This window comes from Rhinoderma darwinii, chromosome 11, assembly GCF_050947455.1.
Source record: "Rhinoderma darwinii isolate aRhiDar2 chromosome 11, aRhiDar2.hap1, whole genome shotgun sequence".
NCBI classification, from domain to species: domain Eukaryota; kingdom Metazoa; phylum Chordata; class Amphibia; order Anura; family Rhinodermatidae; genus Rhinoderma; species Rhinoderma darwinii.
In genome coordinates this window covers 16743947-16771037 of record NC_134697.1, presented here as the reverse complement: position 1 = coordinate 16771037, position 27091 = coordinate 16743947, and positions in this window count along the sequence as shown.

Genomic DNA, 27091 nt, shown 5'->3' with positions numbered 1-27091 from the left:
ATAAATGAAGGCTTAGCTTCCATCAATCATCGAGAGTACTGTAATATTCTCCAGTGTAGTATCTCTATCATTGGACGTCAACTGAAATGCTGGCACCAATGTTGGTTTGACCATAAATGAACCCTATTTATGTCACCAACGGCACAACTTCAATCATCAGTTGGGTAGAAAAAGTATACCTATTAACACAGACTAGAGATTAAAGCGAATCTGTCTAAGGCCAGCATATTACAGAGACAGGTCCGCTCTGAAATTAGCCGAAACGGTACCAAAAATGATTGTGCTGTTTAGCCAATAGGAGCTATCAAACTCTTATTCTGAGTCTGCTGTATTTATGAGCGGGGCTCATCCACCGCAGGCTGTTCTCTTCCCCTATGTACAAGAATTAAGGCTGCTTAATACCTCTTAATTCCGTAATAAGTTATTTAAATGGGGAGGGGGGTCAGGTTTGGAAAACTCATTGTGGGTTCTCTTGTTAGAGTAGGTAGACCAGACCGGAACAGCCTTAATGGTTTTCCACTCCTGTAGGAAGTAGAGGTTGCAATGTTTAGTGCATACTAAGTGCAAGTGGGCATGTGGCCTTGTAATTATGGATGACAAAGTAATTTCTAGTATCTCCGTTTCTCTTGGAATTCCTACGACCCCAAATTCTACTTCCTGTTCTCTTGGAGTCGTGTACAGATGACAACTAATCGCCATCTGCCTGCAGTCCAGTCATATGGACTTGGATTGGACAATGGAAACAAAAAAGCCGTCCCAGACTGATTCTTATTTTTTATTTTTTGCCCCATTCCAGTAGGGTTAGTATGGCCCACCAGAGGATTCGCTAGCCCAAGATCCAGGTTTTGACATGAAAATGGTGTCCCGCCACAACGGGAGACATGAGGTCTAGCAGGGAGATCTCCAAATGAAGCGGACAATAGAGTAGGCCACTTGCTGTTAAGGTTTATAACTTTTTGGAAAATTAATAAGAGGACTCCCCTGTTCTGTATAATTTGAGTGACATCATGTAGTCATTATACTGTAGATTATTTTTATTGACCTGTAGAACCGCTATGTTGTAAAAAATGACAATGACCCTAATCCCATGTCACAGGGAGGCACCAGGGGAGCTAAAGCAGCTCTAGTGTGAAATGGATCCATATTTCCTCTTCCTGGACCTGTAGGAGTATGGCATGGATAGGATTTGGGTTAAATGGAACTTGTCACTAGGTTTGGAGCCACTGAACCACCAGACTGCCATATGCAGCTGGGGTTCAGTGTTATAAACCTGCCCACCTCAAAAACTGACCTTTTAGGCAATAGTAAAGTAACATAAAACTTGCCGAGATGAGCCTTCCAGCAGCATCGGGCACATTCTGCACATGAAGCAGAGGACAGTACACTGCGCATGCGAGGTGTACTGTCTTCAGCTTTATGTGCACAATGTGCATGCGCCCGATGCTCCGCACTCTTCTCAGTAAGTTGTAATTTACTTTATTAACTCTTCCTTAAATGGCCGTTCTTGACGTAGGCAGGTTTGGAAAACTCAAACCCGATTACCGGTTCCCTTTTAAGTAACGTTCTGCATTAAAAACAGATGCAGAGGACCGTTTTTGCTAAATAGAGGTCTGTGACATTTGCTGTGTACCAGAAATCTGCTACTCTTGAAGGTCAGTCATATAATTGATTGAAACATTTCTGACCTGATTGTTGTCTGTCTTTTCTTGGAAAATAGAATGAAGCTTAGACAGCGATTCTTACTCTACACCAGTGGTTCTTAACCTGGGTTCGATCGAACCGCAAGGGTTCGGTGAGTCAGTCTCAGGGGTTCGGCGGAGGTCAAGACACATATCCGACTCATATGATTCGTGATGACACGACCTGCTTGGCCATCATTGGCTGCAGGTGATCACGCTACATCGCTTGGCCTATCTGTGCTGCAGGGAATTTGGTACGCTCAGTAGTCGACTTGTGACTGTCGTGATGGTACGTCGTGTGATTTCTTTCTTAAAATTTTAATCCCTTCATACTAACTATGTCAAGCACAAAAAGAAAGTGGTCGGACGAATATGTACAATATGGATTCAGATGTATAACGGAACGTGATGGGAGTCAGCGTCCTAACTGCATGATTTCCAATGCCAAGTTGAGCAATTCTAGTCTAGCACCGGCAAAACTAAGAGAACACTTCCTTAAGCTGCATGGAGATAGAAAATACAAGAATACAACACTCGCTGAATTCAAGGTGAAGAGAGCCAGAGTCGATGAAAAGGCTACTCTGCCTGTTCTTGGCTTCGTACCCATCAACAAACCAATCCTCACAGCATCGTACGAAGTTGCTTACCTGATCGCAAAGCAGGGCAAACCACACACCATTGGTGAAACACTCAAAAAACCATGGCGAATATGATGTTGGGAAAAGAGGCTGAAGTTAAGTTATCCCAAATTCCTCTTTCAAATGACACCATCAGCGACAGAATAGAGGACATGAGCAAAGACATCTTGATTCAAGTAGTTGCATATATGATTTCAAGCCCGGCAAAATTCAGCCTTCAACTCGACGAGACCACAGACATTTCCAATCTAAGCCAGCTTGCTGTATTTGTGCGCTATGTGAAAGACGACGTGATAAAGGAAGATATTTTATTTTGTAAGCCTCTTACAATAACAACTAAGGCAGCCGAAACTTGTGGATGACTTTTTCAAAGACAACAATCTTTCGTGGGCTATGGTTTCTGCAGTTTGTTCGGACGGAGCTCCAGTCATGCTGGGAAGAAAGTCTGGTTTTGGTGCGCTAGTGAAAGCCGATGCACCACACATCATTGTTACGCATTGTATTCTGCACAGGCATGCGTTGGCAACAAAAACCTTGCCTCCAAAACTGGCTGAAGTATTAAAAATTGTAGTGGAATGCGTGAGCTATGTGCGAAATAGTGCTCTGAGGCACCGCATCTTCAGTGAGCTGTGTAAAGAAATGGGCTCTGAATTCGAGGTACTTCTGTACCATTCTAACGTTCGGTGGTAATCCCGGGGACAGGTGCTAAATCGCTTTTTTGCCGTGTGTGTGGAATTAGCCCTGTTTTTGCAAGAGCACCAACATTGTCATGCAGATTGCTTCAAAAATTCTGAGTTCATTCTCATTTTAGCGTACATGGCTGATATCTTCGCAGCTCTCAATCATCTCAATCAACAGATGCAGGGCGGTGGAGTCAACATCATCGAAGCGGAAGAAAACCTGAAGGCTTTTTAAAAAAAAGCTACCGTTATGGAAACGACGAACAGAGAATGATAACTTCGCAAACTTTCCCCTGCTGGACGACTGTGTAAGTAAGATCGAAGATGTATCTGGAATCGGAGACATTTCTCTACCCGCGGAACTGAAGCAAGCAATAGCCATGCACTTAGATGAGCTTGCAAAGTCTCTCGACGGATACTTCCCTACAAGAGAGTCATATCCAGCATGGGTGAACAACAACGCTCCCAACGTTTTGTCAACAAATGGTAACGTACCCTGTTATTGCTAAGAAAGCTCTGGAGATTTTCATACCGTTTGTTACAACATATCTTTGCGAGCAATCCTTTTCGAGGATGCTGGACTTAAAAACGAAGAAAAGGAGCAGACTTTGTTTTTGCGAAAATGACATGAGAGTGGCACTTGCCAAGGTGAAGCCGCGCATTTCTGAACTGGTCTCTGAATGGCAGCAGCAGAAGTCACACTGATTTGAGGAAATATTCATTATTATGTTTTTGTGTGAAAATCATGTTTTGGTCTTTGAACACAGTGATGTTGATGCACGGTTCATTTTGTGCACCAGTAAAATATAAACCTATGTTTTGAATTTGAAAAAATCATATTTTATTTTTCCAATTAAGAAGGGTTCGGCGAATGCGCATATGAAACTGGTGGGGTTCAGTACCTCCAATAAGGTTAAGAACCACTGCTCTACACTATATGTGTGCATATAGCCTAAGGTATCGGACACCCCGCAGGTCTCTGTACATGGAGCCTATACGGCGGCACACCATGTCCATGCTCCATGTGCCGCTGCATGATGCCTCTTTAGTATGCCTGATACATGGCACAAAGAAACTTCTAAAAGCGGAGACGTTTGTAGGTACAGTATGGTTCGCCAAACATTGCAGCTATGTACTACTTGTACAGAGCCGTAAATACAGCCATGTGCATGATGCCTAAGGCACATAGATGTGGGTGAGTGAAAGTGTGCCAGGTTGTGATTTGGGTAGTTCTGCTGTAGTGCATATTGGCACTCCCTAGTGGGCAGCCGGAACTATTCCCGTCTATCTGACGGCACATGGCCATTTAGGTTATGAATAAAGTAGGACGTAACGCAGAACAAGATGCCTGTTTTTGTTTGTTCTAATTACCTTTTAATTATTTATCGTTGTCTGATGTTGTAAGCGGCACATGGCTGCCACTCTTCCCGGGGGTTACAAAGAAGCATTTAGATACAGTGAGAGATTTAATGACACGGATCTGCGGTAATATGCTGATCTGGGAGGCACAGAACACTCAGAAATCTTTTCAGAAATGAGAGACTCTGCTGTTCTCCGATGCTGGCGGAAAATGAAGATCTGCTTAAAACAAATGGCAATTAGGTTGTTGCAAGACGAGCTACGATAGAAATGAAAGCCGCGATCACGAGTGATGATAACAATCTGATAAAACATCTTGCTGCGGTTTTCAGGAGATAAAGGTGATGTTACAAACGTAAAGGTCAGATCTTCAGTATGTGAGGAGAACGCACACCTCTACTACACCATTAATCGTTTAACCCCCTCCCCACCGCACCCAGCGGAGCACTTTTCTGTTGTGTTCTGCAATGCTTTTTGTTTTTCTTTATCAAGCCAAGTTTACTTTCTCAGGTAGTAGCGAAGAATGGGAAATATATATATCTTTTTTTTTATTTTCTTTGGCTTTGCGGGGTAGGGCATATTGGTGTAGGATGAAATTACGAGAAAAAAAAAATACAAACTTGCACCCGTAAGACTGGCCAGACATACAGTATATGGGTATGTTCACACAGGGCGGATTAGCTGCTGATTTTCCGCAACGGATTTCATTGCCGAAGATGTGCAGCGTATTACAGTAGCACCAAAGTGGATGAGATTTGAACAAAACGTATCCACATGCTGGGGGAAAAAGAACCCGCTGAGAAAAAAGATGCATAAATTGACCTGCGACGCGTTTGTTTTTTTTTTCTTAAATCCGCTGCACGTCCATTTATTTTGCGAAATTGCTCCGTTTATTTCCCTATTGAGCTCAATGGGGAGGTAAAAGCCGCTGCAATTCTGCCGCAAAGATCGCAAAAAAAACTTGTTTTAATTGAATGAATTAAAGTCTATACTTACCCCCTGGTGTTGTCATAGCAACGTATCCCGGATTACCCGGTGAGAGACTGTGCAGCTCGACCTCCTGGGATAACGTTTCATTCCATGTGACTGCTGCAGCCAATCACAGGCTGTAGTGGTCACATGGTCTGCAGCGTCATCACAGGAGGCCAGGCTGCCCGGAGACGAGAGTGACTCATCGCTATGGCAATGCCTGCGAAAGTAAGTGGTAGAGCATAAATCCAACTGTATTACCTCTCTGTACAACCTCTTGGTTGCGCGAAGTCATCATAAGGAACCCATAGACGTTTAGGTCCCCTTACTATGCCTCTACATGCCTCCGATTTAATACGGAAGTTTTTTTCTGTTGGATTCCATATAAATTCAACAAAAAATATTGTGCCGTGTTCCATCACATTCCGTATTACCGAGCTATACTCCTCTGGAAACGCACTGGAAGAGTGATCCCCAACCTGTGGCATAGCCGCTGTTTGGAGACTATAACCCCCAGAATGCTGTGCCAGTTGCAGCTCGGCGTTTAAGGACACAACAGCTGGTATGACACAGGTTGGAAACGACTGCGTTAGAGAATTGCACAATTTTGTCGTCTTTGATGGAAAATTAGAATGGAAATGTAAAAGTCTTACATTTTTCATTGTTAAAATATACAACTTTGTGGAGCCCGGCTAATAACTGGCCCTCCATCATTCTGGCTGCCTGACCCAGGCTACTTCATTTACTGCATCTGAACCAAGCACTATAAGGATGTGTATGTATGAGTCGACTTATATTTATTTTTATATTTAATGTTTTTCTTCGTTTTTTTTGGTTTATTTTTTTTGTCGCTGTGTTTTTGCTGAAACAGTGTAGCACAGCAAGCGCGACGGTTTCCGTAATCCCAGCCACCTCTCCACTGAATCTCCGCCTGGATGTGGGTCGGCAGGGTATTCAGTGGACCGACTTATTCTCTATCGGTGCAGGTCCCAGAGCTGGGAAACGCATCTATCAGACATTTATGGCTTATCCCTTTTGAATTGAATTATGAGCAATTTAGTAATTGTACAAATAAATTTAACCCATAAATTGCGCCCCGCCCCCACCTTAAAGGTTCTCGAAGTGGCTGCCTTCTTCACCCACACCTCATCTCGGCCCTGAGCCCATATGTCTATTTGTCACATTTTTCTTTTTATGGAGGGAGTTCAGTTTGCATGAATATAATATAATATATAGCGCATTCTCCTCCTTAATGGTATGACTTAATATTCATCTATTAGGAGAGTTTTATTGAATTTTAATATCCACTGTAACACACAAGAATATATTCATAGCTACAAATATTGTAGAGACGCATCTGTTATATTTTAACCTCACTGATATGAAAAATCAAAGAAGCGTTTCAGCCAAACATCGACTGCATCAGCTAAATATCATTTCGTTAGCTGTTCTATGTCAAACCAATATATTGGCGGGCAGGTTTATCCAATAACGCACCTAGATTTACAGGACTGTTTTCAAAATGTAACATGAAGGACTCTCTCGTTTTAATTAAGAAGGCCGATACAGATAGTACAAGCAGAATATTGGTCTACGGGTACGACTGTTATTTCTTTCACTCTGGTCCCCATAGTTTGCAAAGTCTCTATAGGTCCATGGTTTCACAGGTAGTGACAACTACTGCTGCATGTTACTGGGCTGTACAGCAGAAGTTGTTTAAACCAGTAGCTCTAAACCTGCGATACGCGTACCCAAGGGTATGTTCGGAAGGCTCTGGGTATGCCGACTGTTAAAAATAAAGTTTTATTGCTGGCTGCTAGGCACTGATATGCGAGTTGAGTTGCTTACAGAGTATGCACGTCAGCTCTTTGAAGCCCACCCACCCCTGGAAGTCCGCTCTCCTTAAGCCGCTGTTGCTTCTTTGAGGATCCCACTTCCGCCATTTCCCCTTTTATTGTTCTGTTTAGGGAATGTGCGATCTGATCTAGGGTCTGTTGGTATTAGGGGTTATGATCTGGGGTCTATATAAAATGTGATCTGGCCAAGTCTGATCTGGGGTCTGTTGGTATTAGGGGTTATGATCTGGGGTCTATATAAAATGTGATCTGGCCAAGTCTGATCTGGGGTCTGCAGTAATTTTTTTTTTATTTTTTTTAGGGTCCTGCTGAAGGTAGTCATATGTACTATTTGCGATTCAAATGCTGTCAGTTGGAGGCATGTCCTATATAAACAGGCGAGGAATAAAGAAAAGGAAACTTTGCCATGCTCTACAGATTTTGCTTGAAGCTTCACCTCACAGACTTCCTGCTCTAAACACCCCTAACCCCTGCATGCCCTCTGCACATAATACGGTCTCTGAGAGCTTTCTGCTTAATATGAGCTAATTCCTCCTAAAAAAAAATCAGTAGGAAGTTGCATGAAAGGGAGCAGACGGCTCTCAGTATTACCAGTATTATGTGCAGAGTGTCGGGCAGAGCAGTACGTCTGTGAGGTGAAGCTTCAGGCAATGGCTGCAGAGTTAAGAGCGATGTCCAAGAGGAGGCATTGTCTTGGCAATTTCTGCTGCACAGTTCCGTAAGATGCAGCAACAGTTGTTAGTGAATGTGGATTTGTATGGTTATCTGAACCCGGCCCTCAGTCTGAATTCTCCAATCCACATAATCTGACCGTTTTCCCTGTATAGATGCATGTATGGGCATCGAAAGCCCTCAGGGCAGCATAGAAAACCTGTTAGATCAGCATTAATCAGGTAGTGATGATATGGGAGATTTGTTCTCTGCATTGCTTTCCATATCCGTCAATACTAGAAAATTGCATATGTAGCATTTTGTTACCCATACTACCAATTAATATTGATTACTACTGTCCATTGTCATTAGCGTACATGGAATATATCAATACATATTATATTCCGAACGTGTCAGCCTATGTTCTGCTCACTCTCTCTGAATCCTGAATTGACTTTTCACCTTGTGTAATCGGCTTTAAGGTAAGCAGAAGAAAAAATATATTTATTTTTCCATTTAAAGGAAAGTGGTGATATAGTTTAAGGATGTAAACTAGGTTTAGGTCTTGCGTCTTTTAAAAGATGCTGTACTAAAGACATGAGTTTAGTATCCTACTATGAGTCCCACTAGAGGAAATAATTCTGAGGACCACACTCCATCTATAGAGAACTCGTACACGTCCATTTAATTGCATTGTAATTAGAGATGAGCGAATCAATTCTTATCTAATTCAGTCCGAATTTCCCAAAAGTTCTAGTGACCACCGAAATTTTTGGGGTTTGCAGTGCATGTATCGGCAAAATGACTTCTGTCATTTTACCAATTTTAAAAAACCGAAGACGGGAGAAAAGAAAATTAAAAAAAACACTAACAAATAATAATTACATTTATATATATATATACACACAGTATATCTATAATATATTTCCCTGGTCTCCCATTGCGACGTGTTCCTGCTGGCCTCCTGAGATGTCATCGTTTTGTCCAATGTGACCACTGCAGTTAATCGCAGCCTGCAGTGGTCACCTGTAGCAAAACTATGTCATCCCCGGAGACCGGCAGGGATGCATCGCTATGGAAGACAAGTATGTGTTGTTGGTTTTTTTTGTTTTTTTTGTTTTAGGTGTGGAATTAGAAGTGCCCCCAATTGCCCTGTTCGACTTTCTGATTTTTTCCTAGGACTGTTTCCAACTTGGATATAGTCCTAGAAGACATCGGAGAGTCAGACAGAGCAATCGGGGCAAATGCGTTTCGTGGCAAATTTATTCTGACCGAATCAGACAACCGATTCAATAGAATTTACCCCGTAACATACTTTGGGAAATTTGACTAAATAATTTTAATCAATGTTGTACACACACAGGACAAGACATATAATCAATAAGGTCTAATAGGTTATTAGTGAATTATCTCATAAGGGATAGACCCTAGTGGTAAGTGATTTGTCCCCAAATGGGGTTGTCTTCCATTGGATCTTCCAAGCCCTGTTATATTGGGGTGCCCATTATTGTGTCAAAATCCTGTGCCCACCGGAGGAGCTTCTGGTACTCTAGTGGGCCAGTCTGACTCTGCATCAACTTCAGACTATCTTGGATTATTTGATCTAATCGATATCGGTCTCTTACAGTGTATTTCCCCCTTCTTTTTTTTTTTTTTTTTTTTTATATCGTGCAAAGGTGCCTTTAGGGTGCACTATTAAAATACTTCATTTGAAATCATAGGAGACCATAAAATAAGTATTTGTGCATTGCTTGGATTAGAGTATGTGTGGGTTGTTGTTTGCGTATTCCTACCTCACGGTCACCCTCCGATCTATTTACATGTTGCTTGCCTAATTCAGATGGCAGTAAAGTGGATGCATTTTAGCATCCATATTACAGCCATAAGTCCCAGCCTGGCCATGGGTATGATAACGCTAACTAACAGCATCCTAGATAAAAAATAAAAATAAACTGCCTGCTCCACTTTTTTTACTTTCCTCATCTAGCGGCCCAATGAGCCTCCTGATTGTAACAACTATGGCAACTGGATTCCACTTGAACTTAAAGGGGGTTTCTACTTCGTAGAATCTCTTTTTAGACTAGTCAATAATAAGCTGATCACAAACTGTCCCCCTGTTGAGACCCCTAGCGATCAGTGGGGGAAACCTGGCAGAAAGTGTTAGATTTCCCTGCAGCGTCACCACAGGCCAAACTAAGTATTACACGGCTTTCATTCAAATTAATGCATTGCCTGTGTAATGCAGGACAGGACAGGTCCTCCATAGTGAGGGATGGTCTTTGTAACTGCTCTCCACCCCCTATTAATTTAGAATAAAAGTAGGTTTTCTAAACTAGACAACCCTTTTAATCTCCCTCAATGGCACAGAAGATTAGTTCTCATCCAGCCACAAGCAGGGACATTGGCAAAGCCTGCATCTAGGGTAGGTGGGCACCATACAGTGTCCCATTATTAGTGCTATACAGTATGGTGCCTAAATCAGTGCTTTACACTTGCCAAATAGCTTTCATATAGTTGCCTAAATAACAATGTTCTAAAGTGCAGCCACCACCATAAACTGCACAATAATGTAGCAGTGCCAAACTATGCCTAACTAAATACTACCATATAGTGCTCAAATACCAATATACAGTGAGAAAATAACCCTTCCGTACTGTACATAAAGTAATCGAATACAGAGCTTTACAAGGTCTAAATAATACTGTTTTTTTAATTAAAACGTTTTACCGTAAGGGGCCAAAATATTACGTGTCTGTGGGATGTTTCTGCATATCGCTGATTGTTACGGAGCTGATATCGCGTGAGTACAGTTTTTATGCCAATGTGATAAGGAGTGAGAGAGTATGGCTGCCAATCATGTCCTCACTGCTGCTATAGCAGATCAGAAAACTCGAATATCCCCCATTTAACTCCTGTTACACAACATTTGTGTTTATTACATATACTCGGAAGTGTGTTCATGGTTATTGAGCATGCACAAAAAGCACAGATTTGTTAGATCAATTCTTGTAGGTTTTGTCCCTGGCAATGAGACCGCCCTACCAAACATCTGAAACAATTGAGATACCATCTGTAGCAAGCTGAGTGAATGCACTACTCTCAGCATGGCTCAATTAATCGCACTTGGTAGGGAGGGTAGAGGAGGTCTTAATCTCTCAAAAACAATAAAAAATGTAATAAAAGTCCTTCAGACAATTGTTTTAGTTGCTGTCTGAAAAGCTTCTCAACCCAGTATGTGTGGATCTGTGAAAACACAATTGGCACATAGGGTTCAATGTAGTTATGCCAACCGGTGTACCAGTGGTTTTATTGAACATATTTAGGAGTAGAATCTCTGCAATGCAGTTTCCATGAATCCTCTCCCAGTTTTTTTCAGAAAAGACTTTAGTATGATGCCCATAATAGATATATAATAGAGATTTTAGATTTAATTTATTGAATCCCTTATTTACTCTTAATAAAATAGGAATGTATTAAAGTTGTGTGACCAGATAGAAAACCTAATTGTGTAAGGTTCCAGGGATGGATGTACTTGATCGTTCATATTCGAGAGAACAGAACATAAGAGCTAAAAAATAAAAGATTAGGCTACGTTCACTAGGTCTTCAAACTTAGACCTAATGCACAGGACGGTATTACGGGTCAATGTTGTATAGATCCATAATACAGTGGCCAAAGTAGTCTATGAAACCCAATTTCATACATACAGGTTACGAGCAGACAGCTTTGTGTGTGCGTAGAGCATTCTCTATTTTGCCAGGTCTTCCAACAAACTCTTTTGCCAGACTTTTGATAGCGGACTCTTTTAAGATGTTCATAGGTCATGTTTGTCCAAAGGTACCATGACCGATTTGATCTAAGGGAGTGTGGCTCATCATTTTTGATCTCCAGTTGCACACCGCAAGGTGGGGAAGGCTTCTAATGCATCAAGCTTCCTCCCATCCTAATTTATATTCTGATGGTTCAGTTGACATACAGTGGAGGAAATAAGTATTTGATCCCTTGCTGATTTTGTAAGTTTGCCCACTGTCAAAGACATGAACAGTCTAGAATTTTTAGGCTAGGTTAATTTTACCAGTGAGAGATAGATTATATATATAAAAAAAAAAAGAAAATCACATAGTCAAAATGATATATATTTATTTGCATTGTGCACAGAGAAATAAGTATTTGATCCCCTACCAACCATTAAGAGTTCAGCCTCCTCCAGACCAGTTACACGCTCCAAATCAACTTGGTGCCTGCATTAAAGACAGCTCTTACATGGTCACCAGTATAAAAGACTCCTGTCCACAGACTCAATGAATCAGTCTGACTCTAACCTCTACAACATGGGCAAGACCAAAGAGCTTTCTAAGGATGTCAGGGACAAGATCATAGACCTGCACAAGGCTGGAATGGGCTACAAAACCATAAGTAAGACGCTGGGTGAGAAGGAGACAACTGTTGGTGCAATAGTAAGAAAATGGAAGACATACAAAATGACTGTCAATCGACATCGATCTGGGGCTCCATGCAAAATCTCACCTCGTGGGGTATCCTTGATCCTGAGGAAGGTGAGAGCTCAGCCGAAAAATACACGGGGGGAACTTGTTAATGATCTCAAGGCAGCTGGGACCACAGTCACCAAGAAAACCATTGGCAACACATTACGCTGTAATGGATTAAAATCCTGCAGTGCCCGCAAGGTCCCCCTGCTCAAGAAGGCACATGTACAGGCCCGTCTGAAGTTTGCAAATGAACATCTGGATGATTCTGAGAGTGATTTGGAGAAGGTGCTGTGGTCAGATGAGACTAAAATTGAGCTCTTTGGCATTAACTCAACTCGCCGTGTTTGGAGGAAGAAAAATGCTGCCTATGACCCAAAGAACACCGTCCCCACTGTCAAGCATGGAGGTGGAAACATTATGTTTTGGGGGTGTTTCTCTGCTAAGGGCACAGGACTACTTCACCGCATCAATGGGAGAATGGATGGAGCCATGCACCGTCAAATCCTGAGTGACAACCTCCTTCCCTCCACCAGGACATTAAAAATGGCTCGTGGCTGGGTCTTCCAGCACGACAATGACCCGAAACATACAGCCAAGGCAACAAAGGAGTGGCTCAAAAAGAAGCACATTAAGGTCATGGAGTGGCCTAGCCAGTCGCCAGACCTTAATCCCATCGAAAACTTATGGAGGGAGCTGAAGATCCGAGTTGCCAAGCGACAGCCTCAAAATCTTAATGATTTACAGATGATCTGCAAAGAGGAGTGGGCCAAAATTCCATCTAACATGTGTGCAAACCTCATCATCAACTACAAAAAACGTCTGACTGCTGTGCTTGCCAACAAGGGTTTTCCACCAAGTATTAAGTCTTGTTTGCCAAAGGGATCAAATACTTATTTCTCTGTGCACAATGCAAATAAATATATATAATTTTGACAATGTGATTTTCTGTTTTTTGTTTTTTTTTATATAATCTATATCTCACTGGTAAAATTAACCTAGCCTAAAAATTCTAGACTGTTCATGTCTTTGACAGTGGACAAACTTACAAAATCAGCAAGGGATCAAATACTTATTTCCTTCACTGTATACGTTCGTTAAGGAATCCGCCTTGAATTATAGATTAGGTCTTCATTTTAGAAGCATGTTCATTTACTACAAAAGAACATATGCAAATTAGCTCATATTGGCCAAATCAGAGACTCCTCCAAAAGGATAAGAGACCCATCTGTAGACTGCACTGATTTGGGGGTTCTTGCCCCCACTGTACTAGAGCAGGGTACTGGTTAGCCAAATGAGATGCTTGGGGAAGGGGGGATACGGCTATCGTTGAAGAGACCCACCGGGTATATGGAGACTTATTTATAGGTAATTCTCAATAGGATTAAAGCATCTAAATAAGTTTCCATATACCCACTGGGTCTCTTCAATGATAGCCAGTACCCCCATGAGCTGCGTGTAAGGCATCTCATTCGGCCAACCAGTACCCCGCTATTTACTGCTGAGGGGCAAGAACCCGCGAAAGAATGCTGTCTACAGATGGGTGTCTAACTTTTGGAGGAATCGCTGGATTTGCTCAAATTAGCTTTTTTCCCCATGAAGCTTTGTCTGTGAATAAGTCTCCATACACTTACTGGGTCTCTTCAATGAGGGCCAGTACCCCTCTTCACCTGGGTCAATTCAGTTCGCTGCCCCAATCCGTGTATCTAAATACCCTGGTTGAGGTGAAGTGGGTTGTTGGCACCAAGGGCACATGCCCTGGTATCCCCCTTATAGTTATGCTTCTGTAGATAAAATGCTTTATATGCCAGTTAGCCAAGAAATTATAGATTATAGAAGCAAAAGTAAAATAAATGTTATTTATTTGCTCTTGGTACTGTTATGATTTACTTTTGTTCCCTTTTACCTGTGACCTCTTCTCTTTTTTCAATTTCCTTTTTAATGATGGTTTTCAGTTCTTCAGCTATCAACTGGCTACACAAAGTAAATTATCAACTACCAATAAATAACAACATGGCACCCAATTATCCAATGACGCAAAGAGAGAGCGCTCTCTGCAGAACCACCAGTCTGTGTGTGTTCTCGCGGGAGGGAACACAGCGCAAGCTGCCTTGACACTGTCCGTAGCTTATTGGACAGTGTCAGAGCGAAGACATCACGCCCCCTTGCCATTTAGTTAGATAGAAACGGCTTATATACATATTGGGTGCCAAATATAACGGCCCCGATATGTAAGTAACGGAGGAAGATAGGAAAATTATTTCACGTTCGACAGGTGAAGCCCGACCTATTACATACTGCACTCAGCTGCACATGTATGGGCAGGTGAAAGGCTTCAAAAAAGTTGTTCAGCTTCAGAAAAAGCCTCTATAAATGTATTACTGACATTTTTGTTGACTGACCCCAGCAATAAACAGCCATTCTTTTGCACATAAAGTTACCCATCCCTGCTGCAATAACACAGAGCTGACAGTAAAAGATGGTCCATAGATCTGTGGGCTCCGTGGCTACTGACATGTCCTTAGCTGGTAACTTCCACTACCAAATGAAGTACAGTACTGTGCAAAAGTTTTAGGCAGTTGTGGAAGAATGCTGCAAAGCAAGAATGCTTTAAAAAATAGAAGTGTTAATAGTTGTTGTGGTTTTTTTTATCACATAAAATACAAAGTGAATGAACAGAAGAGTAATCTAACTCGAACCAATATTTGGTGTGGCCATCATTTGCCTTCAAAACAGAATCCGTTCTAGGTACACTTGCACTAAGTCATGGATTTTGTAGGATTATAGTTTGGTATAATTGGTTAATCCTACAACTAGCAGATGATAATGATAATCATTTTCATATGTAGGTTGAAACAGTCATTAACTGTAACAGAAACTGCTGTGTAGGGGGCTTAAAACTGGGTGAGGAACATCTAAACTCTGCTACAAAGGTGATATTGTGGAAGACCGTTTCATGTCGCAGGTCCACCACGGCAAGACTGCGCACCGCAACAAGACACAAGGTAGTTATACTGCAACAGCAAAGTCTCTCCCAGGCAACGATTTTAAAGCAGACTGGGGTTTCAAGATGTGCTGTTCAAGACATTTTGAAGAAGCACAATCACACAGCGATGTTGAGGACAGTAGACGCAGTGGTCGGCCAAGGAAACTTAGTGCAGCAGATCATAGACACATCATGCTTACTGCCATCTGAAAATTGGAGGATGTCCAGCAGTGCCATAAGTTCAGAACTGGCAGAAACCAGTGGGACCCAGGTACACCCATCTACTGTTAAGAGAAGTCTGGCCAGAAGTGGTCTTTAATGAAAGAATTTTGCCCAAAAAACTATAACTTTGCAGTGAAAACAAGGCCAAGCGACTGAACTATGCACGAAAACTTAGAAACTGGGGTGGAGAGAAATGGCAGCCAGTACTCTGGATTGATGAGTCAAAATGTGAAATATATGGCTGTATCAGAAGGCAGTTTGTTAGCCGAAAGGCTGGAGAGCGGTACCATAAGGAGTGTCTGTAGGCAACAATGAAGCATGGTGGAGGTTCCTTGCAAGTTTGGGGCTGCATTTCAGCAAATGGAGTTGGGGATTTGATCAGGATTAATGGTGTCCTCAATGCCGAGAAATACAGGCAGATACTTATCCATCATGCAATACCATCAGGGTGGCATCTAAATGGCTCAAAATTTATTTTGCAGCAGGACAACGACCCCAAACATTCAGTCAATGTCATTAAGGACTATCTTCAGCGTAAAGAAGAGTCCTGGAAGTGATATGGCTCCCACAGAGCCCTGTTCTCAACATCGAGTCTGTCTGGGATTTCATGAAGAGACAGAAGTATTTGAGGAAGAAGCCTAAATCCAATGAAGATCTGTGGTTAGTTCTCTAAGATGTTTGGAACGACCTTCCTGTTGAATTTCTTCAAAAACTGTGTGCAAGTTTACCTAGAAGAATTTATTCTGTTTTGAAGGCAAAGGGTGGTCGCCCCAAATATTTTCTTGATTTGGATTTATTTTCTGTTCATTCGCTTAGTTTTTGGTTTTTGTTATCAATTAAACAAATACAATTAACACTTCTATTTTTGAAAGCATTTTTTCTTTGCAGCATTTTTCCACAACTGCCTACAACTTTTCCACAGTACTGTAGCTCCGTCGGGCCACTGCTGTGAACAGCCAGTTCAGCAGCTGGATCCGGTCCTCTGCTCCCTCCACAGAAGTCCTCAGGGCTCCATATAGCTTGTACTTGTGGCTGCAAAAAATATCAATCAGATGGTAGCCAGTAGCTGAGGAGACCTCCAGGCTAAGAAGTGCACACAAGCAGGGCCTGTGTTCTCCCGTTCTCCGTGCAGCTGAGAGATGGCTCTTGGGCTACTGCGTATGCTCGGGAGCCAACTAATTGACTTCAATGAACAGCAGTGAGGTAACCGGGCCAGGAGATACTACTCATGCTCTTTAGATGCGTGCTCCCGAGAACTCTGCCAAACTTAGTTGAACGCAACTGAATGCATCTGCGCAAGCGTTGCCACCACGTGGTCGTAACCAATGAAAACCAGATCTAAACACAAAAAAGACATGGACCTTCTCTCTGAAACTAGGAAGAACTGAAAAACATAGGTATTTACAAAAATTCCTACATTTGTATAAGGGACTTGTTGCAATATAATCACTTTTGAGATGGGCATACCCCCTTTTTGATGAACTATACAAAATACATCATACGTATGAAAAGTTATATGATGTAAACGTGGAAACATATGGGCTACGTTTGCTCACGTGTCAAGTATTGCAAGCTGCCCATTAAAATCACTGACCATCTAATAATGCCTTTCATCCTCCAAAACGAAGAACCACAACTTGGCACAGCTGCGTCCCACGAATGGCGATGCAAATGTTGGTAGGTATGCGTATCTGCAGAATCTAAGGGTATATTCACACGCAGTGACCAGAAACGTCTGAAAATACGGAGCTGTTTTCAGGCGAAAACCGCTCCTGATTTTCAGATGTTTTTTTAACCACTTGCGTTTTTCGCGGCGATTAACGGACGTTTTTGGAGCTGTTTTTCAATGGAGTCAATGAGAAACGCCTCCAAAAACGTCCCAAGAAGTGTCCTGCACTTCTTTTGACGAGCCGTCATTTTACGCGCCGTATTTTGACAGCGAAGTGTAAAATAAAGGCTCGTGGGAACAGAACATCGTAAAACCCATTGCAAGCAATGGGCAGATGTTTGTAGGCGTATTAGGGGCATTTTTTCAGGCATAATTCGAGGCGTAAAACGCCCCGAATTACGTCTGAAAACACTGCGTGTGAACATACCCGAACACCTCACATCGGCCATATGTATGTTTTTCACTTCTGGATTACGGTAAATGGTACAATCCTTGGCAAATTGCGGAAATTTTTTGGGGTGTTTGTCTGAGACTTATTTGCTTATGATAACAAATTTTTCTAATCTTCGCTAAAACGATGGACCTCCCGTGACAAGCAATAATAATAGACAAATCAAAGCGGAGCTTTCCCTAATCCACTCCTTTAACACTAGAGGATTCATGAACAAATGCTACAAATTAGACTTAATTTCATGTAATAAAGAATTATGGCCGGGTTTTGATAAGGACGCGATGGGACAGGAAGATCGGATGATTTCACAAAAAGAAGACCGGAGAATGGTTGCCAAGGAAACCACTGCTTAAGACTTCCTGGGGCAGCCTTAAAGAAGCTCATTTTTACTTGGTGATATAAATGCAGTTAGACAGCAAAGTATAAAAGGGAAAAAAAAATGTAATAAATGAAACTGTTTTTACGGAGTCTCAGATAAGTAACTTAATTTTCTCTATTTTTCAAGATTTGCTTCTTCTGCGAAGGACAAAATGCCAAGCAAAGAATTGTTATCTTCCGTAGTAATTTATTAGGACACGAAGTCTTGAAGTGAATAAAAACAAAAAAAGGCATGAAAAATATTAACAAGGTTTATGTTGTGATCAAAAATTATTAGCAGTATGTGAGTATTCCGGTCCCCCGTTGCGCTGTTTGAGATTTTAAAAGTGTATTATGGCGCTGGCGGTGGACTGGACGTCTAGTTGCACAGGCTTCTTTGATGACGATACGACTCTATGTACAAGCAGAAGCGGTAGTATATTGGTTACATAGAGTACAGCGGGAGCAGTCACGTGACGAATAGTTGTATCGTCATCAAAGAAGACTCTGCAACTAGACTTCCGGTCCCCCGGCAGCGCTATGAAAATCTCAGAATCAGCGCAACGGGGGATTGGAATGTATATTAGCAGTTCACTCGCTAATACATTTCGGTCCCCGTTTAACCCCTTTAAAGGTACCCAAATATATTCGCTATCGGTCATCCAAAAGTTGTTCAACCGACTGTACGTCATTAACATTTTTGCCCTTGTCTTAAGTGGTTAAAGGAACACTCCAGACAGATGACACTTATTCCTAGTTCAGTAGCCCCCCCCCCCCCCGATCCTGCATCCTGCACTAGGAATAACACCGTATATTATTTTTGCTCCTTTAAGCCTATAGGAGGAAGGGTGAATAGCTACTGGATGCTTCAGATACTTCTCGTCCTATAAGTCAGGGCTGGTCAATAGAGTGCCAAACTAGGTAATTGCCCATGGCATCCATTTACTAGGGTTCCCCGAGAATGGGAACCCCAGGAGCAAACTAGAACCTCCTAGTGGTATTTAGGAGTGTGTGGTGGGATTATGCTGAGAATTCAATTACAGTAACATGTGGGAAATATATGGCAGTATTATGTTGGCTCTTTAAGAGAATATTTTAATGATGCATATTATTTGGGCACTTTAAAGGGGTATTATTTATAAATCAGTATTAACTTGGCACTTTATGGCTGTATAACAGTATTATTTGGGCCTTAAAGGCTATGTACACCACCTTTTTTTGAGGTATTTTTTCTTTATTTTTATTTTTTTAATAAATTGATCAGTCATTTGTTTTTATTAAAAATTTGTTTTACTTTTTTAGATACAGCTGTTTTGTATTCTCTATGCAGAACAGCTGTATCTAGCACTAAATCCTGTTTCCGTCAGGTCCGCGGACCTGACTGGTTCAGTGAATAGCGAAAGATACGGCTGTTCTGCATAGAGAATACAGAGCAGCTGTATCTAAAAAAGTAAAACAAATTTTGAATAAAAACTAATTCCGGAATTACTCTAATCACAGTGACTGATGTTTAGTAAAAAAAACAAAAAACTCAAGGTGTACATGCCTTTAAGAAGAAAACCATCTAAAAATGGCAAGCAGGGATAGGGGCTACTTTACTTGTTGTTCATGTTTCCATTTTCTACAAAAACTGTGCTACTCTTGTAGAGCAAAAGAGGATCAGCAAAAGAAAAAAAATATATCAATAGGTCCACCAGGGTCCATGCATATTAGATTTTCATGGCCGATTTGCATCCGTGCGGGACCCATTTTCACAAATCCCTCATAGACTTGAATCTATTGAGGGATCTGTGAAAACAGGCAAAAATAGGACATGTCCTATTTTTTTTCAAGGGCCGTTCACAGTCAATTCAAACAACGACTGTGTGAATAGTCCCATAGAAGTTCATTGATTTTTAGGCGGCCATGTGACCGCCATTTTGAAAAAAAGTCTGTCACACAGCCGATTTTTTTCCTGTTCGTGTGAATAAGGCTAAGGCACTGACCAAGCCGCGATGTGACCAACAACTGCGCTGGTACCATGTTTGGCACGGCTGTCAAATAGCCTGTTAATAATTGCATGTTGTTGCTGGTAAAACGGCCCTTTACCTGCATAATCATGCGCCCAAAAATTAATACACCGTGGCTGCAGGTAAAGGGACGTTTTACTGCTACAACGCGCTGCCATTAACAGGCAGTTTGACAGCCACGCCGAACATGGTATCAGGGTGGTTGTTGGTCACATCGTGGTCGGGTCAGTGCCGCTCCGTGTGACCTTTTATACTAAAGGGGCAAGGAACTGATTCTCCCACTGTATGCCATTGGAGACATGGCAAACGGCCCGTCCCTTTTCCTAAACTTATTCTTTCACATGTGGCTTTTTTTTTAAAAATGGCGAACACGTGGCCGCATAAAAATCAATGAACTTCTATGGGGCTATTCACACGGCCGTTGTTTTAACAGACTGTGTGAACGGCTCATGAAAAGATAGGACATGTCCTATTTTTGCCTGTTTTCACAGATCTCTCAATGCTTCTAGGGGCACACAAAGAAGACTTGTTGTTTCTGTGTCTTGTTTTTGTTGTCTTGTTTTTGTAAAAATGTTTTCTTTACTTTGAGAGCGAATAAGGCTGCAGTTTTTTGCAGATTTTGACCTGCCTACACTCTTTGCCACGTTTTTCGGCAAAAAAAAAACGCAGCGAAAACCGCTTGCTCTGCCTCCCATTGAGGTCAGAAACGGAAAGGCCTGAAGAAAGGTCAAGACGCTTCTTTTTCCCGCAAGCATTTTTTCCGCTTGCAGGAAAAACACCTCCCCCCCCCCGCCTCCTATTAAAATCAATGGGAGATGTTTTCAGACGTTTTTTGTCGCAGTTTACTCATTAAAAACAGTTCTAAAAAAACTCGGTGTGAACACGGCCTAAGAGTATATATATATTTTTTTCTTGGTCGTTCTATACTCTTGTGTTTTTGTTCTCATTCCACAGACTGAAGAACGTCTCTAACATTTTCATACAAAAGCCGTGTGACTCAGAATAGATTGTGTTCGTGAACTCGGTTGGCCGAGAATGTTACTGAGGCAGCACTTTCTAATCAAGAGAAAATATTGCTATTCCCATTAAAACAATTGAAATGCAATGTGCGGCACATAATAATCATATTGTCAGCAGATACGTTCAACTATTTATAGCCGTCTCCTTACAATAGGTCATCGGCACGCTCGTCTAAAACATATTTAGCTCTTTTTATGAACTTTTTTTTAAATGTATTGACATTTTTGTTCTTGCTCCACGTAACTTAGAAATACAGAATATGTCCAATTGAAGAATTTTTGTGTTCTTTATTGTAGGTAATTTATCTAAGTGAAAAGGATAAGTGGTGACCTTGATCATTGATGTGACACTTAAAAGGTAACTCCAACTCTATAATTTTACGTCATTTACCTGTGTATATTAAACAAGGGTCATAGTAATGCACTGGTTGCCGTATCGGAGCCTGAATTGATCTCATCGACTAACATTTAAAGGGACACTTTACTGAAATTACAGGATTGCATACCTTTTAATGTCTTGATTTACACTTAATATAATACTATATTGAAACAAGTTTATTTTAATGCGATTCAATGTATGCACAGATTTGGTAACACCGACATTTCTGCAACACAAGGTGCAAACTATTGTCATTTTAGTTATTTAGACCATGTCCCTCCTTTTCGTTTTTAAATGCATCTAAAACTAAATAGTCTTGATTTTAAAAATCTCCCACTGTTTGGTCTCCTATGCAAACCTATGTATTTCCATGGTTACAGACTACCAACAGACCCTGTGTAGTCTGAGCCTTTAATTATACTCCCTTCCATCTTCCCCCTACCTCTAGCTAACGTAACATACATTAGATTCTGTAGGTTACAATAATTAGGGGACAAATAGAAGGGAGTATGATTGCAGGATCAGACCACATCAGATGTGTTGGTAATCTGTAACCATGGAGACACATACAGTGAAGGAAATAAGTATTTGATCCCTTGCTGATTTTGTAAGTTTGCCCACTGTCAAAGACATGAACAGTCGAATTTTTAGGCTAGGTTAATTTTACCAGTGAGAGATAGATTATATTTTTAAAAAAAAACTGAAAATCACATTGTCAAAATTATATATATTTATTTGCATTGTGCACAGAGAAATAAGTATTTGATCCCTTTGGCAAACAAGACTTAATACTTGGTGGCAAAACCCTTGTTGGCAAGCACAGCAGTCAGACGTTTTTTGTAGTTGATGATGAGGTTTGCACACATTAGATGGAATTTTGGCCCACTCCTCTCTGCAGATCATCTGTAAATCATTAAGATTTCGAGGCTGTCGCTTGGCAACTCGGATCTTCAGCTCCCTCCATACGTTTTCGATGGGATTAAGGTCTGGAGACTGGCTAGGCCACTCCATGACCTTAATGTGCTTCTTTTTGAGCCACTCCTTTGTTGCCTTGGCTGTATGTTTCGGGTCATTGTCGTGCTGGAAGACCCAGCCACGAGCTATTTTTAATGTCCTGGTGGAGGGAAGGAGGTTGTCACTCAGGATTTGACGGTACATGGCTCCATCCATTCTCCCATTGATGCGGTGAAGTAGTCCTGTACCCTTAGCAGAGAAACACCCCCAAAACATAATGTTTCCACCTCCATGCTTGACAGTGGGGACGGTGTTCTTTGGGTCATAGGCAGCATTTTTCTTCCTCCAAACACGGCGAGTAGAGTTAATGCCAAAGAGCTAAATTTTAGTCTCATCTGACCACAGCACCTTATCCCAATCACTCTCAGAATCATCCAGATGTTCATTTGCAAACTTCAGACGGGCCTGTACATGTGCCTTCTTGAGCAGGGGGACCTTGCGGGCACTGCAGGATTTTAATCCATTACAGCGTAATGTGTTACCAATGGTTTTCTTGGTGACTGTGGTCCCAGCTGCATTGAGATCATTAACAAGTTCCCCCCCGTGTAGTTTTCGGCTGAGCTCTCACCTTCCTCAGGATCAAGGGTACCCCACGAGGTGAGATTTTGCATGGAGCCCCAGATCGATGTCGGTTGACAGTCATTTTGTATGTCTTCCATTTTCTTACTATTGCACCAACAGTTGTCTCCTTCTCACCCAGCGTCTTACTTATGGTTTTGTAGCCCATTCCAGCCTTGTGCAGGTCTATGATCTTGTCCCTGACATCCTTAGAAAGCTCTTTGGTCTTGCCCATGTTGTAGAGGTTAGAGTCAGACTGATTCATTGAGTCTGTGGACAGGAGTCTTTTATACAGGTGACCATGTAAGAGCTGTCTTTAATGCAGGCACCAAGTTGATTTGGAGCGTGTAACTGGTCTGGAGGAGGCTGAACTCTTAATGGTTGGTAGGGGATCAAATACTTATTTCTCTGTGCACAATGCAAATAAATATATATCATTTTGACAATGTGATTTTCTGTTTTTTTTTTTTAAATAAAATCTATCTCTCACTGGTAAAATTAACCTAGCCTAAAAATTCTAGACTGTTCATGTCTTTGACAGTGGGCAAACGTACAAAATCAGCAAGGGATCAAATACTTATTTCCTTCACTGTAGCTCGGCATAAGAGCTGTATACACAAATCAATAGATTTTGAATTTTGTTTGCAAAGTTGTGTAATATTTTAATGCAGAGATTGCAAAGAGGTACATAGTCTTTAACCTTATTACTTAATCCAATAAATTATCTGCAAATCAACAAAGACAAAAAAAATCATATACTTTTTTTATTCTTTGATACACAGATACTAGTAATAATGATGAGTAAGGGTCAGTTCACACATTCAGGATTTGATGCGGATTTGCACTACGGAATACCCAGAGCAAATCCGCATCATTGTACTGTACAATGCAAGTAAATGGGAGTTCACAATTCCAAGCCCCAGGCAGCGTATTTTTACATTGCGGATTTATAGACGCGGATAGAAATTTTCAATCCGCTGCATGACCATTCCCCGCAGGGATCAATGTGTATTAATTGCGGATTTTCATAATAGAAATTAATTAGATGTTAAAATCAGCAATGAAATCCGCACCATAAGAAATACGCACTTGTGGTTTTCTAAATGTGGCTTAATATGCGGATTTGATGCTGATTTCATCCCCATCTAATCCTGAACGTGTGAATTGTCCCTTAAGCTGTTTAATCACATCATTCAGAAGAATGCCATCTAATGAATGAATTCAGGCCACTGACCTTAGAGTGTTGTTATGCCGAAGGACTAATAAGAAAATGATTGCTGCGAATATGTCAAGCAGGTACTCGGCAGAATATGGTAATAAACTCCCTAACAGACTGTCCAGGGAAGTTCCTCTTCATTCCTTGTGATCTGCCTTCGTTCAAGCTCACAGTTTATCACAAAAAAAAACAACTGTTTTATGAAGAAAGTAGATGTCCACCCTTGAACACCATTTTGAGATAGATATATATATATATATATATATATATATATATATTATTTATTTATTTTTTTGTTAAATCTAATTAGATCCAAAATTCTGTGCTGATTTTAATTTCTTAATATATCTTTATAGCATTCAGAGCTTTGTTTTTCTGATCCAGAGCTCCCTATCCCCTTTATAGACTTATATATAAAACCTAACATTCTAGCTGCCTGCAGTCACCACTAGGGGGAGCTTGCTGCATACTATTTACACATTGAGCTGAATAATTAAATCCTATGCCATAAACTCCAACTGCTATAAATATATAATTAATCCACATGCAATTTTGGACCTAACAACGACCTAAGCATTATATGATTAAGGCTTCTTATTTTTAACTCCTATATTGGCATACGTCTAAAAGCCAGTACGTTACATTATTCACATAGGCAGGTGTTAGGGCAATATAAAAAGACAGCCCTGGAGTCCTTTCTAGGACTTAGATCTGACTGTCCATATATGGCCAGGCCCCTGATCACTGCATCGGAAAGCCCAGTGACCCAATCATCTCTTTTGATTTCCTCAATCAATACTGATCAAAGCATATGCAGCTGGAATCAAGGGTTTTTCCACTCCGGGCCGTTACAGTGGGGTTGCGGCTGTCCATAAAAGCCACCCTCCTGGTTGTGACTGAGAATCCTCCTGTACTTGTTCGTTGTAGTGCATTAAAGGGCTATTCCAGTTCCTAATAATATATTTATTAAATAATAAAAAGTTAAACAATTTTCCAATATACTTTCTGCTCCAAAACCTGATGGTTTTAAAGATCTGTTTTGGTGTCCTTTTTAAAGGGGTTGTCTAATCAAAGACATCAGAGATAATCCTTTTCAGAATGTGTCCCCTGGGGCGTTTAGAAGATCGCCCCAGGTCCTGTACCCGACAACACCAGCAAACAGTTGATTTTGCCGGGAGAAGCTGTGGCCAACCAGGCATTTTTCCTGCAGCGGTCAGATGGATGTCAGTCCCTGCAATACAAGGGCGGTTAAAATCCGTCAGAAGTGGAGCTGCTTGATCAGATTGGCTCTCCCTTCTGGCTCAAATAGAGGGTTCCAGAGCTGGGGACCCCTCTTTATAATCATATGCCTTTAATAGGGCAGGGGTTGTCTTCATGAGACAATCCTTTTAAATAAGACCCTTCATTGTTTTCTTCTAGAGGATGAAAATCATTCCTGGTCATGAGATAGCGTTTCCAATCGATTTTGGTTTGGTTGTCCAGGATCCATTACCACAGTCATGTAACTTGCATATGGATCATTAATTGAGAGAAATGCAAATTCTATCATATGATGTATATGCTTTCACACCTGTTGTCAAAGTAACCCAATGATTCTGAACTGGGCACATCCTATACATCTATATAGCAGTAAGACTATTTCCTGTACTAGTATGGACATAATAGCATAGGATGTATACAAAACAAAAAGACAGAAGTGGTAATAGACATTCTTGCCTACTGTTCAGAATATACCATGGCCACTTAATGACAACCAAAGTGCCCCCCCCCCCAAAAAAAAAATACAGTCAGCAGTGTGCCTCTTCTATAGTGCGAGCAGAGTGCCCCAAGTAAACAATACAGCCAGCAGCGTGCCCCTTTTTAATTCATGCCAGCGTAGTGCAGGCATTGTTACATTCACTTTTACTAGGTATAAAACGGCTGTTTCATTTCATATCGCTTTATAGCGATCAGATCAGTGCGTTTTCTGATACGGAGGAACAAATCCCCTGCTGTCCTTCACAAAGCCATAAGTTAAATGATAAAATTCTGGCTGCATGCAGCCACCACTAGGTGGAGCTCACTGTACTTATGTTTATACAGATAGAGTAATATAAATGCAGTAAGCACTTGGGGAGTGGTGACTACCAGCTATTTTATTTAGAGCCCGGCTATGTTTTGCAAAGACCTACATCAAGTCTGCCAAAAGCACGTGGGAAAACGTGTTCTGGTCTGATGAGACCAAGGTTGAACTTTTTGGCCATAATTCCAAAAGGTTTGTTTGGCACAAAGTCAACACTGCACATCATCACAAAGAACACGATACGCACAGTGAAGCATGGTGGAGGCAGCATTCTGGAGCATGGTGGAGGCAGCATTCTGGAGGATGGTGGAGGCAGCATTCTGGAGGATGGTGGAGGCAGCATTCTGGAGCATGGTGGAGGCAGCATTCTGAAGCATGGTGGAGGCAGCATTCTGGAGCATGGTGGAGGCAGCATTCTGGAGCATGGTGGAGGCAGCATTCTGGAGCATGGTGGAGGCAGCATTCTGGAGCATGGTGGAGGCAGCATTCTGGAGCATGGTGGAGGCAGCATTCTGGAGCATGGTGGAGGCAGCATTCTGGAGCATGGTGGAGGCAGCATTCTGGAGCATGGTGGAGGCAGCATTCTGGAGCATGGTGGAGGCAGCATTCTGGAGCATGGTGGAGGCAGCATTCTGGAGCACGGTGGAGGCAGCATTCTGGAGCACGGTGGAGGCAGCATTCTGGAGCACGGTGGAGGCAGCATTCTGGAGCACGGTGGAGGCAGCATTCTGGAGCACGGTGGAGGCAGCATTCTGGAGCACGGTGGAGGCAGCATTCTGGAGCACGGTGGAGGCAGCATTCTGGAGCACGGTGGAGGCAGCATTCTGGAG